This window comes from Aegilops tauschii, chromosome 4, assembly GCF_002575655.3.
Source record: "Aegilops tauschii subsp. strangulata cultivar AL8/78 chromosome 4, Aet v6.0, whole genome shotgun sequence".
In the NCBI taxonomy this organism is placed as follows: Eukaryota; Viridiplantae; Streptophyta; class Magnoliopsida; order Poales; family Poaceae; genus Aegilops; species Aegilops tauschii.
In genome coordinates, this window is record NC_053038.3 from 152829756 (window position 1) to 152841719 (window position 11964).

Here is an 11964-nt window from a genome sequence, read left to right on the forward strand (position 1 = left end):
CTCATAGTAGTCATCGTCGCTTGAGCTTGGTCCGGAGGAGGTGCCACTGCTGCTGGAGGAGTTACAGCCAAGGGCAAGTTCATCACAGGAGGCCTCACCGCCGCTGCCGCCAGCCGGGGGGCAGCGCTCCAGGCGTTTGCCATCCTCCCCGAAAACCCTGAGGAGGAGCGTCGACACCCCATCGTAGCTGAAATAAAGGACGCGCCTCCCCTCCGGGCCGCCGGCATGGGCAATCGTTCCCCATCCTCGGGTCATGTGTAAGTTGTCGGAGGATATGGCCTCGACCTCCGCCTGGGAGGCTCGGCTCCAACAGACGTTGTGCTGAAGCCACCGCTCGACAGGCCCCCGCGCCGGCAGCTCCACCACCTAGGCGCGCGGGAGTCGGATCCAGGTGAGAGGCGGCATCGTCACCCACACCACGAACTCGCGGGCTGTGCCATCGGCATGGGCCCGTGGGTGAGGTGGTAGGGTGACTGACGCCCACTTTCCTCCGTGGCCTCGTCTTTCGCAATGTCCGTGGCCTCCCCCGTGGGAAGGGCCCTGGGCGCGGACGATCGGGCTGGCACTGGCCCTCAGTGGTGCATGCACGCGCCGAGAGGGAGTGGCAGTGGGTGTCGCGGCGGCCCATTGGGGGCGGCCGCGGCCCCTCTTCGGCGGGAATAGCTCCGAGACCTCCTGCGGAGCCTTTCCCTTCTCGGCGGCAGAGAATCTCCTGATAGGTGCCATGGATGCTGCAGTAGGAATGCAAGGCAAGAAGACAAGAAGGCGAAGGTGGGATGGGGGGCTTCGCCCCCCTCGCCCATTTATAGGCGGAAGAAGAATAATCGGCGTCCCCCCGCATGCCGAGTGATGATGGCCCTACTACATGCATCAGACTGCTGTCAACTTGGAACGGTTGCCTAGGCGACGTGGGGAGTGGAGGCGTCCGTGTCCTGTCAAGCGCCATGCGTCAGCTTGGCCCGCATGCAATTGGGGCCCACGGTGCTTCACACTTGCCCCTTGGCTTCGCCTTGAAGCCAGCCCGAGCGCGTCTTGGGCCCAGGGGCTACTGTCGGCGTTCTAGGACCCATGGTTCCTAGACTTGCCTGCCTGCGGCCCATGGTGTGGCTCCCTCGACGGCCTGGTACGGCCCGTCCACAAGACCACCAAGACAAGACCCTCACGAGGGCCAAGCCTTGCGAGGCGGACGACACCAGGACCTCCCGAGGGAGCGGCCTTCGAAGGAGTGGGGATTTCTATGCAGGTACCCGGCCTCACAAGGCTGCGATGACATGAGCCATGATGACCAAGGCCAAGCAGGCGCCAGCGGGCGCAGAGGAGGCAGTTTCCTCTTTGGTGCTAAAGAGGCAAGGACAGGCGTGGGTTCCCAAGGAATCTCCCAAAGGTTTCCATTCTAGTGCTACAAGACCAAGACCATAGGCTCGGCAAGGCGGAGGTCATCACCGAGCCCACCGTTGCGTCACGACGAGAAGCTTTGTAGGTGTAGACCACCTTTCGTCAGGATTAGATGTACTACTTGTCCCCTTTCAAATTGGCCGTTGTGGGTCCCTTCCCGCCTAAGTTTTGAGGGAAGAGGACCAAGGCCACTATAAATATAGGTTAGCCACCACCATAGAGAGGGACCCCGGATCTGATCCAACCCTTTCCACCCTCCCCAGAACAACCCTCGCGAGGTTGTTCATCCACTGTACTAGTTCATCCTCAGCCCCTCGTGAGGCCAATCCACCACAAAGTAGGAGTAGGGTTTTACACTGCAAGGTGTCCCGAACCTGGGTAAACTGCCGTGTTCATCTTCTTCCTTGCTCACGCGAATCCGGCTAGGCTAAACTGTGGGGTAACAGGCTTTGAGCTTGAGAGGTTGAGATCTTCGCACATGCCCCAGAGTTCGAACCTTTCTTGCGTTTGGGGAGCCCTGAATCCGACAGCTGGTGAATTACTGGTGGTTAGGAGATTTATCAGTGACTTCTTCCTGAATCACTACATCAATCCCATTGGTGATAATGAAAATTTCAGCATGCCTTCTCGTGAAACATTGAGTAAGAGTTAGCCTCTAAACATATACGCATGGATCCATTGTTTTCCATCTGATGAGGTCTTCGTATTCCGTACACTATGATTAATTTGTAGTGCATATTTATGTCAACAAATCATTGGAATTTAGCTATCATTTGTTCAATTGCAATTGTTGTGAAATCTGATGAATGTTCTTCCAGTGGACACTATTTGTTCAATTGCATATTGTGGTGAATTTGCTTTTTGCATGCCGATTCAAATGGGATATTTTTGCTTTAACCTGGCAATTGCTCTGCACATAGTTCAACTAAATGGGTGTGTGCGATCCACATAGGAAAGCATATGTCAATTATAGCGGAACCGTCGGTGATACATAGCAGATCACAGACGATTTGCAGCACTACTACGTGTGCGTAGGGCTCCGGAACCGTTTGTGACCACATTATCACACACGAGAGCTCAGAGTAAACCGTGCCCTATGTAAAATACAATCCCGGTCGTAATTTTTTCAGGAAACGTGTGGGATCCCAAACGAAAAGCACACGTCACTCTTACCACAACCTTCGGTCATATAGAACAAATCACAAACAGTCTGCAGCACTTATATCGGTGTGAATGGACTCTTGAACCGTTTGTGATAGAACATTATCGCACAAGGAAATTGTACGGAAACGTGTGCGATGGAGTCATGCATGGCAGACGAGTTTCGCAGAAAACGCGTGTGTGATGGGGCACATATCGCACACAGTTCATATGATGGCCCGTGTACCTTACATACTGTTTCCCAAATGTTTCATTACGACACACCGTTTGGTTTCACCGCGTCATTAGAAACGTTTAAACACCGATCCCACGCGTGTGACAAAATTTAGTGTGTGCTGCATCGTATACGATTACATTTGGCGAGGCCTCTTCATCATGGCTCCCAATCCCAGGCGGTTTTTCGGTTGTGTGGGAAGGACCCCCCTATCACACACACTCACTAGGCGACGGTTTAAAGTGCCGTCTTGGAAAGAGGTTAAAAACCGTTTGTATAGCAGCTCGTTGTACCAGTGCTAGTAAGAATCTGAAAGAGAGAAGGATCCAGTCGAACTTGAAGAAGTGAATGATCCAACTAGACGTGTTGGAGCACTGGACTCAAATGAAATGGCAGTGTAGTGTTCCGACTGAGTTGCAGCCCCCGAGGACCAATGCAAACTCCAAATGAAGAACACATGATGTTCGTGAGTGACGTATGCATTAAAATGAAAGTTGGACTCCGGAGTCCAATAACATGTACTAGGCAAGTACATGAAAATAAACAACCGAGCATAGAAGTACACTCGGTGTCCTGGTCTCCAAGTGAACGTGATGTGTGAATTACGGGACACTCGAGAACACGGAAATAACTGTTTAACATAATGCAGTGCATGAAGAATGACATAGATGTCTAACGGCGCATGAGCGGCCGAGTGGGCGTGTTGAAGAAGACATGCCCAACCGAGTGGTGGCGTGCATGATGGCCGAGTGATGTAGATGTGTCCCACCAAGTGGCAACGTGCGGGGCATCCGAGTGGTGAAGATGTATCTCACCTAGTGAAAAAGCACGGGGCGGCCAAGTGGTGAAGACGTGTCTCACCGAGTGGCGACACGCGGGGCGGCCGAGTGGTGGAGATGTGTCTCACTAAGTGGCGACGCGTGGGGCGGCCGAGTGGTGAAGATGTATCTGATATGTCTACAACGTATCTATAATTTTTTATTGTTCCATTCTATTATATTATCTGTTTTAGATGTTTTTTATGCATCAATATGCTATTTTATGCTATTTTTTGGACTAACCTATTAACTTAGAGCCTAGTGCCAGCTTCTGTTTTTTCCTTATTTTTGAGTTTCGCAGAAAAGGAATACCAAACGGAGTCCAAATAGAATAAAACCTTCGCGATGATTTTCTTGGACCAGAAGACACCCAGGAGACTTGGAGATCAAGTCGGAAGAGCCACGAGGCGGCCACAAGGGGGTAGGGCGCGCCCCTGGCTTGTGGGCCCCTCGTGACTCCCCTGACCTAATTCTGCCTCCTATATATTCACATATATTCCCAAACCACCAGAAGTATCCATGAAAGACCGCCGCAACCTTCTGTTCCCTTGAGATCCCATCTTGGGACCTTTTCGGCATCCTGCCGGAGGGGGGTTCAATCACAGAGGGCTTCTACATCAACTCTATTGCCCTTCTGATGAAGCGTGAGTAGTTTACCTCAGACTTACGGGTCCATAGCTAGTAGCTAGATGGCTTCTTCTCTCTCTTTGATTCTCAATACCATGTTCTCCTCGATGTTCTTGGAGATCTATCCGATGTAATCTTCTTTTGTTGTGTGTTTGTCGAGATCCGATGAGTTGTGAATTTATGATCAGCTTATCTATGAATATTATTTGAATCTCCTCCGAATTCTTTTATGCATGATTTGGTATCTTTGTAATTCTCTTCGAACTATCGGTTTGGTTTGGGCAACTAGATTGGCTTCTCTTGGAATGGGAGAAGTGCTTAGCTTTGGGTTCAATCTTGCGGTGTCCTTTCCCAGTGATAGTAGGGGCAACAAGGTACGTATTGTATTGTTGCCATCGAGGATAAAAAGATGGGGTTTACATCATATTGCTTGAGTTTATTCCTCTACATCATGTCATCTTACTTAATGCGTTACTCTGTTCTTCATGATCTCAATACTCTAGATGCAGGCAGGAGTCGATCGATGTGTGGAGTAATAGTAGTAGATCCAGAATCATTTCGGTCTACTTGACACGGACGTGATACCTATATTTCACAATCATTGTCTTAGATATCGTAAAAAATTTGCGCTTTTCTATCAATTGCGCGACAGTAATTTATTCACACATCATTTTATTTGCTATCTTGAGAGAAGCCTCTACTGAAACCTATGGCCCCCGGGTCTATTTTCCATCATATAAATTTTCTTTCTACTATTTTGCAATCTTTTACTTCCCAATCTATAAACCAAAAAACCCAAAAATATTTACTTTATCATTTGTTTAGTTTTATCTATCTCTATCATATCTCACTTTTGCAAGTGACCGTGAAGGGATTGACAACCCCTTTATCGCGTTGGGTGCAAGTTATTTGATTGTTTGTGCAGGTATTGGTGATTTGTGCGTTGTCTCCTACAGTATTGATACCTTAGTTCTCTAACTGAGGGAAATACTAATCTCTACTTTGCTACATCATCCTTTCCTCTTCAAGGGAAAAACAAACGCAAGCTCAAAAAGTAGTAGTATCTCACCGAGTGACAACGCGCAGGGCGGCCGAGTGATGAATACGTGTCTCACTGAGTGGCGACGTGCGGGACGGTCGAGTGGTGGGGATGTGTCTCACCGAGTGGCGACACGTGGGGCGACCGAGTGGTGAAGATGTGTCTCATCAAGTGACAACACGCGGGGCGGCCGAGTGGCGACGCGCGGGGCGCCGGAGTGGTGGAGATGTGTTTCACCAAGTGGCGACGCGCGGGGCGGCCAAGTGATTTAGGCGCATCCCGCGGAGTGGCGATGCATGGGGCGGCCAAGTGATGAAAACGGGTCTAATGGAGTGCCGATGCACGGGACGACCGATTGATGTAGACGCGCCAGCTGAGTGACGGCGTGCGGGGCAGCCAAATGAAGAATGTCTGGACGCTTTTGTTGTCCGAGTGACGGTTAGGCGAATGTCCTTATCTTTTCTCCCGACTGGCTGTGGATGACGTTTCATTTGGTTTCATCTCTGTCGAGTGCCGACGAGGGAGAGCGGAGCTACTCGGCGTTGGGGTCAGGAGTTGCTCGGTACCCGTGGTGCATCGCCGAGTGCCTCCACCGCGGAGGCTGCAGGGCGGCGGACACCGGAGGGAGGACTGGCCGCGCACGAGGGTGTGATCTACCCCGATGCCTGCGATGCGCCTTAACAGCAGAGGTCATTGTCGAGGGGCCGACCGGATGAAGGAGCCGCCGTGCGCGGGGCCATGGCCGGCCTCTGGCGTCCATGCCACGTCGGGCAGCCAGACCGCCGTTCCGAGTGACTGGGAAGGCCGAGGCCGTTTCGGTGGACATTGCTGCCGAGTAGTTGATGCTGGAGGGAGTTGTTGTGGGTTGTCGGGTCTTGTCGACGCAAATGAGTAGCGACCGTCCTTCATCACCCGATGTAGCGATGCCACTCGAGCCCAGGACCCAGCGAGCCACCGTGCCCGTTAGCAAGTACGACCACAAAGATGCTTTTTGCTTCATCGAAACGCTCCAATGCATTGATGTAGGAGTTGCACACATCCAGAATCATGGCTCATTCACGACATGTAATAACTCTGGCTCAATTAACGCCAACACCTGCTGCATGTATTGGCAGTTTTCTTCTCTTGGCTGCGCACTAATTATCATTGATTTGTCAATCAAAGTAATTTCCTTTCTTCTCCTTTTGTAACGTGCATGCAAGTGGGATATGCAATTAGAGGAGCCTGCACGCAGGCGTGACAAACGCGAGACCTAGCGATCGACGCTGACAGGAGGAGGTGGTCGTGCCTGGAGGCTTGACGACGACGTTGTAGACGAGGCCGGAGATGATGGGATGGACCGTGCAGTGGCCGTGTGTGGGAGCCCGACGGTGACGTCATACATGAGGCCGGAGACGACGGGACGGACCGCGCCTGTGGCCGTGTGTAGGAGCTCGCTGACGGTGTCATACACGAGGCCGGAGACGACGGGACGGACCGCGCCGGTAGCCGTGTGTAGGAGCTCGCCGACGGCGTCATACACAAGGCCGGGGACGACAGGACGGACCGCGCTGGTGGCCGTGTGTAGGAGCTCGCCGACGGCGTCATACACGAGGCCGGAGACGGCGACGAAGTCCACCGGTGGCCATTTTTGCGGTCGCCATTGATAATGATCCTGTGAGAAGGCAAGAAATATGGGGAATGACTTTTCCATTTCTCCTCTTCTCTGCTTCATGATCGATTATGCATGGGTGTGTCTGATCGTACAGGAGGAAAAGGCAAAGTCATTGTCAGACAATTTATTGTAAATAGATTAGGTGGAATGGATTTCATTTATGCGAAATGCGAATGGCGCGATGGCCAAAACTCCAGCGGCAAATTTCTCCGCGAGGTCGTTGATTCGCTGCCGAAGATTGAAAAAAAAAACATTTGCACCATGGCTCGATAGACGCCATGCCCCATGGTGGGCGCCAATTGTCGTGGGAACGATTTCGACAATAGAAATGGATAGGGTAAAGGAGCATGATCTACCGAGATGCAGATGGGTGACACGGTGTTTTAGCGAGTTCAGGCCTCTCATGGTGGAGATAACAACCCTACGTCTAGTGCTCCGGAGAGGCTTTCTTTTATCTAAGTATGTACGCAGAGATTACAATGTGTGTGTGTGAGAGAGAGAAGAACGGGTCTCCATGCCTGAGCTAAGTCATGAGACTAATGGCGTGAGAGCCAGGAGAGAAGAACGAGGGCCTCCCCCAAGTCTAGCGGTGGGGGTGGGGGGGGGGGGGGGAGGGGGTGCCTTATATAGAGTGCGCCACCCCCTCACCTCTTATGTTACAAGGTGGAGCATCAATGGCATAATATAAACCTACTACGAAACCGCCATGCTGACTATTGGTCTTTATATGTCTGAGTGAGTCATACGACCGAGTGGTTGACTATCATCCGAGTGGACAATACGTCGATATGTCCGAGTGGGTAACATGCTTGTATGAGATTTATCTGGACCCACCTGACGTGTGGACCTCATACTTTATGATATTTTGACCCTTCGTGGGCTACCTACTATGTGTATCCCAAAAACCACCTGCATGGGGGGACCCACATGGACGTGACTAGTGGGGCTAGGCTCCACACCCCTAGTCTAGGTGCACCAAGATCCCCCCTTAAAAGGAATAGTATCATATCCCGAAGGGATAAGATTAGGGTCCCTAAAAAGGGGGATAGCAATCGCTGAGGAAGGAAAGGAGGGATTTCCTTCCTCCCCCTTGGCCAACGACCCTAGGGGCTAGGAGGGAAAGCCGCCATCCCCTCCATTCCTATATAAAGGTGGGGAGGCATTGGGGGCAACCACCCTCCCATCCTTGTCCGTCTCCCTCCCGACACACCTCCTCCACCTCGCGGAGACGCTTGGCGAAACCCTGCTGCAGTTCCGCTGCTGCCACAACCACCACGCTGTCGTGTTGGTTTAGATCTCATCTACCTCATCTCCCTCGCTTGCTAGATCCAGAAGGAGAGGACGCCACCGAGCCGCACGTGTGCTAAACTCGGAGGTGCCGTCCGTTCGACACTAGATCAGGAAGAGAAAATGGGCTTATGCAAACATAATCCAGGTGAGTAGATGTGGAAGGATTTCGAAATGCAATAGTCAAGCAATTAGTTTTATTAGGTCGATTATATGATGTGTTCTTGCATGATCTTTTGCATAGAACATGTAACTCAAACCTGTCCTCGTACATTGAAACAACTAACTTCAAATATTGGTGCAACCACCCGTTAATTGCCACCTTCGAAGAGATAAAATAGATTAGCATCCAATTATCAAAACCTAAAAGTGCTTGAAAGTTGGTAATTTTAAGACTTCACAGTATCAAATTGCTGAATAGGACACATCATAACATGAGAATTTTTCCAAGAAAATGATAACATGAGAATTAAGGGAAAGGGCAAATGGATAATCCAGAATTAGACTATTCATGTGTGCCCTTAAATATTCACACAATATATTTGCTTGGTAGTTAAAAATTCTTATCAAGTCAAAAGATGACAGTGCGAAAATATATACCCAACAAAGTAATAAAGAACAATATCAGCTTATACAACCCACAGTTATTACCTCATTACGCTGCTTTTGAAGTTCTCTTATCGATAGAGAACATAGAGCTAAACTGGAGCCAACAACCTTAGTAGGCATGTCACCATCAACTGACATGATCTCTAGATAAATACTAGCAATCACATCAGCCAAGAAAATTACCAGGTCCTCCAAAATCCTTGCTCCATTTTCAGCCAGAAATTTAGTATCAAAATAGCTATCAGACCTGCCACCGCGAAAAAGAGAATAAAGATGTAACTATGGACCTTACGGAGGACTATTGCAATCTTACATATGGCGTTAAATTGAAAACAAGAAGAAATTGAACAGAACAAGACTAAGCATCAAGAAGGGCATACAGATAGTACCTTGCAGAACCAAATCTTATGAAAAAGAGTAGGTCCAAATAGAGCTCAACTTTCCCTAATCTGTGGAATCTCTTCAAGATCCAATTGTCTTCCTTTATTTTTCTACTAATCACCATCATAAGCTTCTGGAACAGAAAAGGAATAAAAATAAGATGGAGGATAGCCAACATGGAGAAATGGAAGGCAGTTCAAATTGATGATATACCTCATCGATCCTGCCATTTTCCAGGGCTTGCTCTTCTTCGATCCATTTCATAAATGCTGGTTCAATCAAGCTATCTATCAACATAATTGACACTTCCAACCACCTGATCCCATCTAGAAGTTCAAAACTTCCAGAGACATTTCTTGCGTGAATGAGGTCAGACCACGTTATAGCATGTATATGAATTTAAAACATACTATGACATTGACAATAATTGGGTCAAATGCTACTTGAACATAAAGGAAATCTTAAAAATCAACTGCACTTCACTCCTGAAATTCTGGTGCACAGCCATAATGATTTTATTCAACTAGTCAACGGATATTTGGAAAACACCGATACAACATGGACTAGGATGCTACTTTACCAACAAAAACATACACGAAGAGAGCATTACCATTTTGGTACATAATAGCTCAGCTACTGCCTACTAGCTTATCTAAACTCGGAGAAGTATGCATGGGCAATCTTCAATATTCACTAATATATACCCAAAATATTTATGAAAAATAAATCATAGTGCATTTCTTGCCTCCATTTCAAGAAGTTGAAACGTGATTAGAAGAACCCGCAACCTGGGACATCCATGAATTGCAAGCATACTCAAAGGATAGTTTTTCCTATCATTTTTAGTCTTTCATCTCTGCTATCAGAACTAGCATCTTGACCATTTGCTTCTAAGGCTTCAGAAAGTTTAGCCATCACTTCATTCCTTGTATCATTGGGGTCAGACGATGTACTCTTGTCAAGCAAACGTTTTCCATTCCTAGCAATTGCCAGAGAAAACTGCATTAGCAGTCATAATTTTTTCCTGTCAAACAAATGTTTTGACATCTAAAAGCGACATTAAAGCAGCTACTCTTACCTACCAGAATCAAAGGAGATTGGTGCTGTAAGATGTTGATTGGCGCTGGGATTTCGGGTGCAGGGTATTGTAGGTCGATAGGGTGCAACCCCAGCCAAATACGCAAAAACTACACTGCCAGTCAGAAGCGCTTCATCAAAGAGCAACATTAGATTTGGTGAGATCACACTCTCTAAACATATCATTGATTGAAAGAAATAACATCTAACTTGAGTCTCCAACTTGTAACCCCTTCGATGAAACTTATAAGAGGTAAATGCGCAGCTTTTCCGCTGTTTCGCTCAATTAAATTTGGACTGGCATGGAAGGGGAATTTTATGAATGTAGTTCCTACAAATATGGAATAGCCCAAATGAAGTATAAGTACATAAACCCATAACTCTATATGGTCCATACTAGTAGTGATATCACAAAAACTGAAGAACAAAGCTACCTCTTTGACATCCTAATTGATATGTTTCTTGGCGAGCGCTTGGCGCTGGATTGGGTCCATCCCCCACGATACTGGCCTCCCAGTGTTGCCAAGGAGCACTCGGCCATTACAAGAGAATCCCCAGGTCTTGATCAAAACAACAAAAACGCAAAGAAGGGGAAACAAGCATGCCTCCTCCACAACAAAGCAAGGATAATAATCTTAGGGACAACAACACAACAAAGAAAGAGCATCTCAGTCGACATGCCCGGAGCCAAGAACTGTTCCATTTCTCGCTAGCTGCAAGCTGGGCACTGCCGGCGGCATCTAAGTCCCCGATTTCTCCATCTAATAATCCCAAATCCCAACAGGTCTTCCACATCACATCACACCACACCAGCGGATAAAAAAAACCACATACATTTGCAGACTACTAAGCAAAAACAAGAATCCTAAGGGAAATATCCACTAAACAAGGCGCAATGATCAAAAGGCTTCTTAGAGAAATGAAACAAACAAATCCTAAGTTTTTTTAGGTTGATAGAAAACCAGTGCCAAGAAAACAAGGGGGGAAACTAAGAAAAAAGGATAATCAACTTATGGGGGAGGAAGAGGCAGCACAAGACTCCAACCGCAGGTTGCGGGTTCAGGATCTGCCTCGCAGGATCGGCCCAGCCTAGAACTGATTCCTGGCAGGAGCAGTCGATGATTCTAATGGTGCCCACTAATTTATCCCTCGAATTATGCCTCGTTTTTACTGAAGCGGCAATAGTACTAGCACAACAGCGACTTGTTTATGCAAACATCAAAACTGAGAGGGAGAACTGAGTGCCCTCGGTCTACTGAATCGTCGCTGAAACGTGGAGCCGGCATGCTGCTGAGAGAGGGGTGGGGGGTCTACGCTCCAAAGGCGGTGGGGTCACGTCCACGCCAGGATGAGGAAACGTTATCGGTGACGGTGATGACGAGGAGTGAGTCTATTTCTATGGACATGGGCGCCGACATGGGCCTTCTTTGCTTTTTCCTTCTGCTTTGGGATTATTCCTTGGCTGACAGCAATAGCCTCATCATGAAATCACTAATTAATTAAGGCAACTAAAGACTGCTTATGGGGAAAGGTAGAACAAACATGTCTTCTCAGCAGGAGTCATTCGAGCAGCGCCAGTTTACTCCATGTCCTACTTCAAACTTCCCTGAGGGATCTGTGAGCAACTAAACATGTTGATTAGGAAATTTTGATGGGGAATCGAAGATGGCCAAAGAAATCCTAGTTGGATATCATGGAAGAA

The 11964-nt window shown here is 48.4% G+C and overlaps 1 non-coding gene across 1 annotated transcript; it reads right to left on the reverse strand.

The window, feature by feature from the left end:
• Positions 1-6506: 6506 nt before the first annotated feature.
• On the reverse strand, positions 6507-11570 carry LOC109758224 (uncharacterized). Its single transcript, XR_012182925.1, has 7 exons — positions 10697-11570; positions 10268-10593; positions 9399-10164; positions 9194-9318; positions 8847-9051; positions 8443-8517; positions 6507-6908 (listed from the first exon to the last, which is right to left on the reverse strand). It is a non-coding gene; the product is annotated as an uncharacterized protein (transcript).
• Positions 11571-11964: the final 394 nt, after the last annotated feature.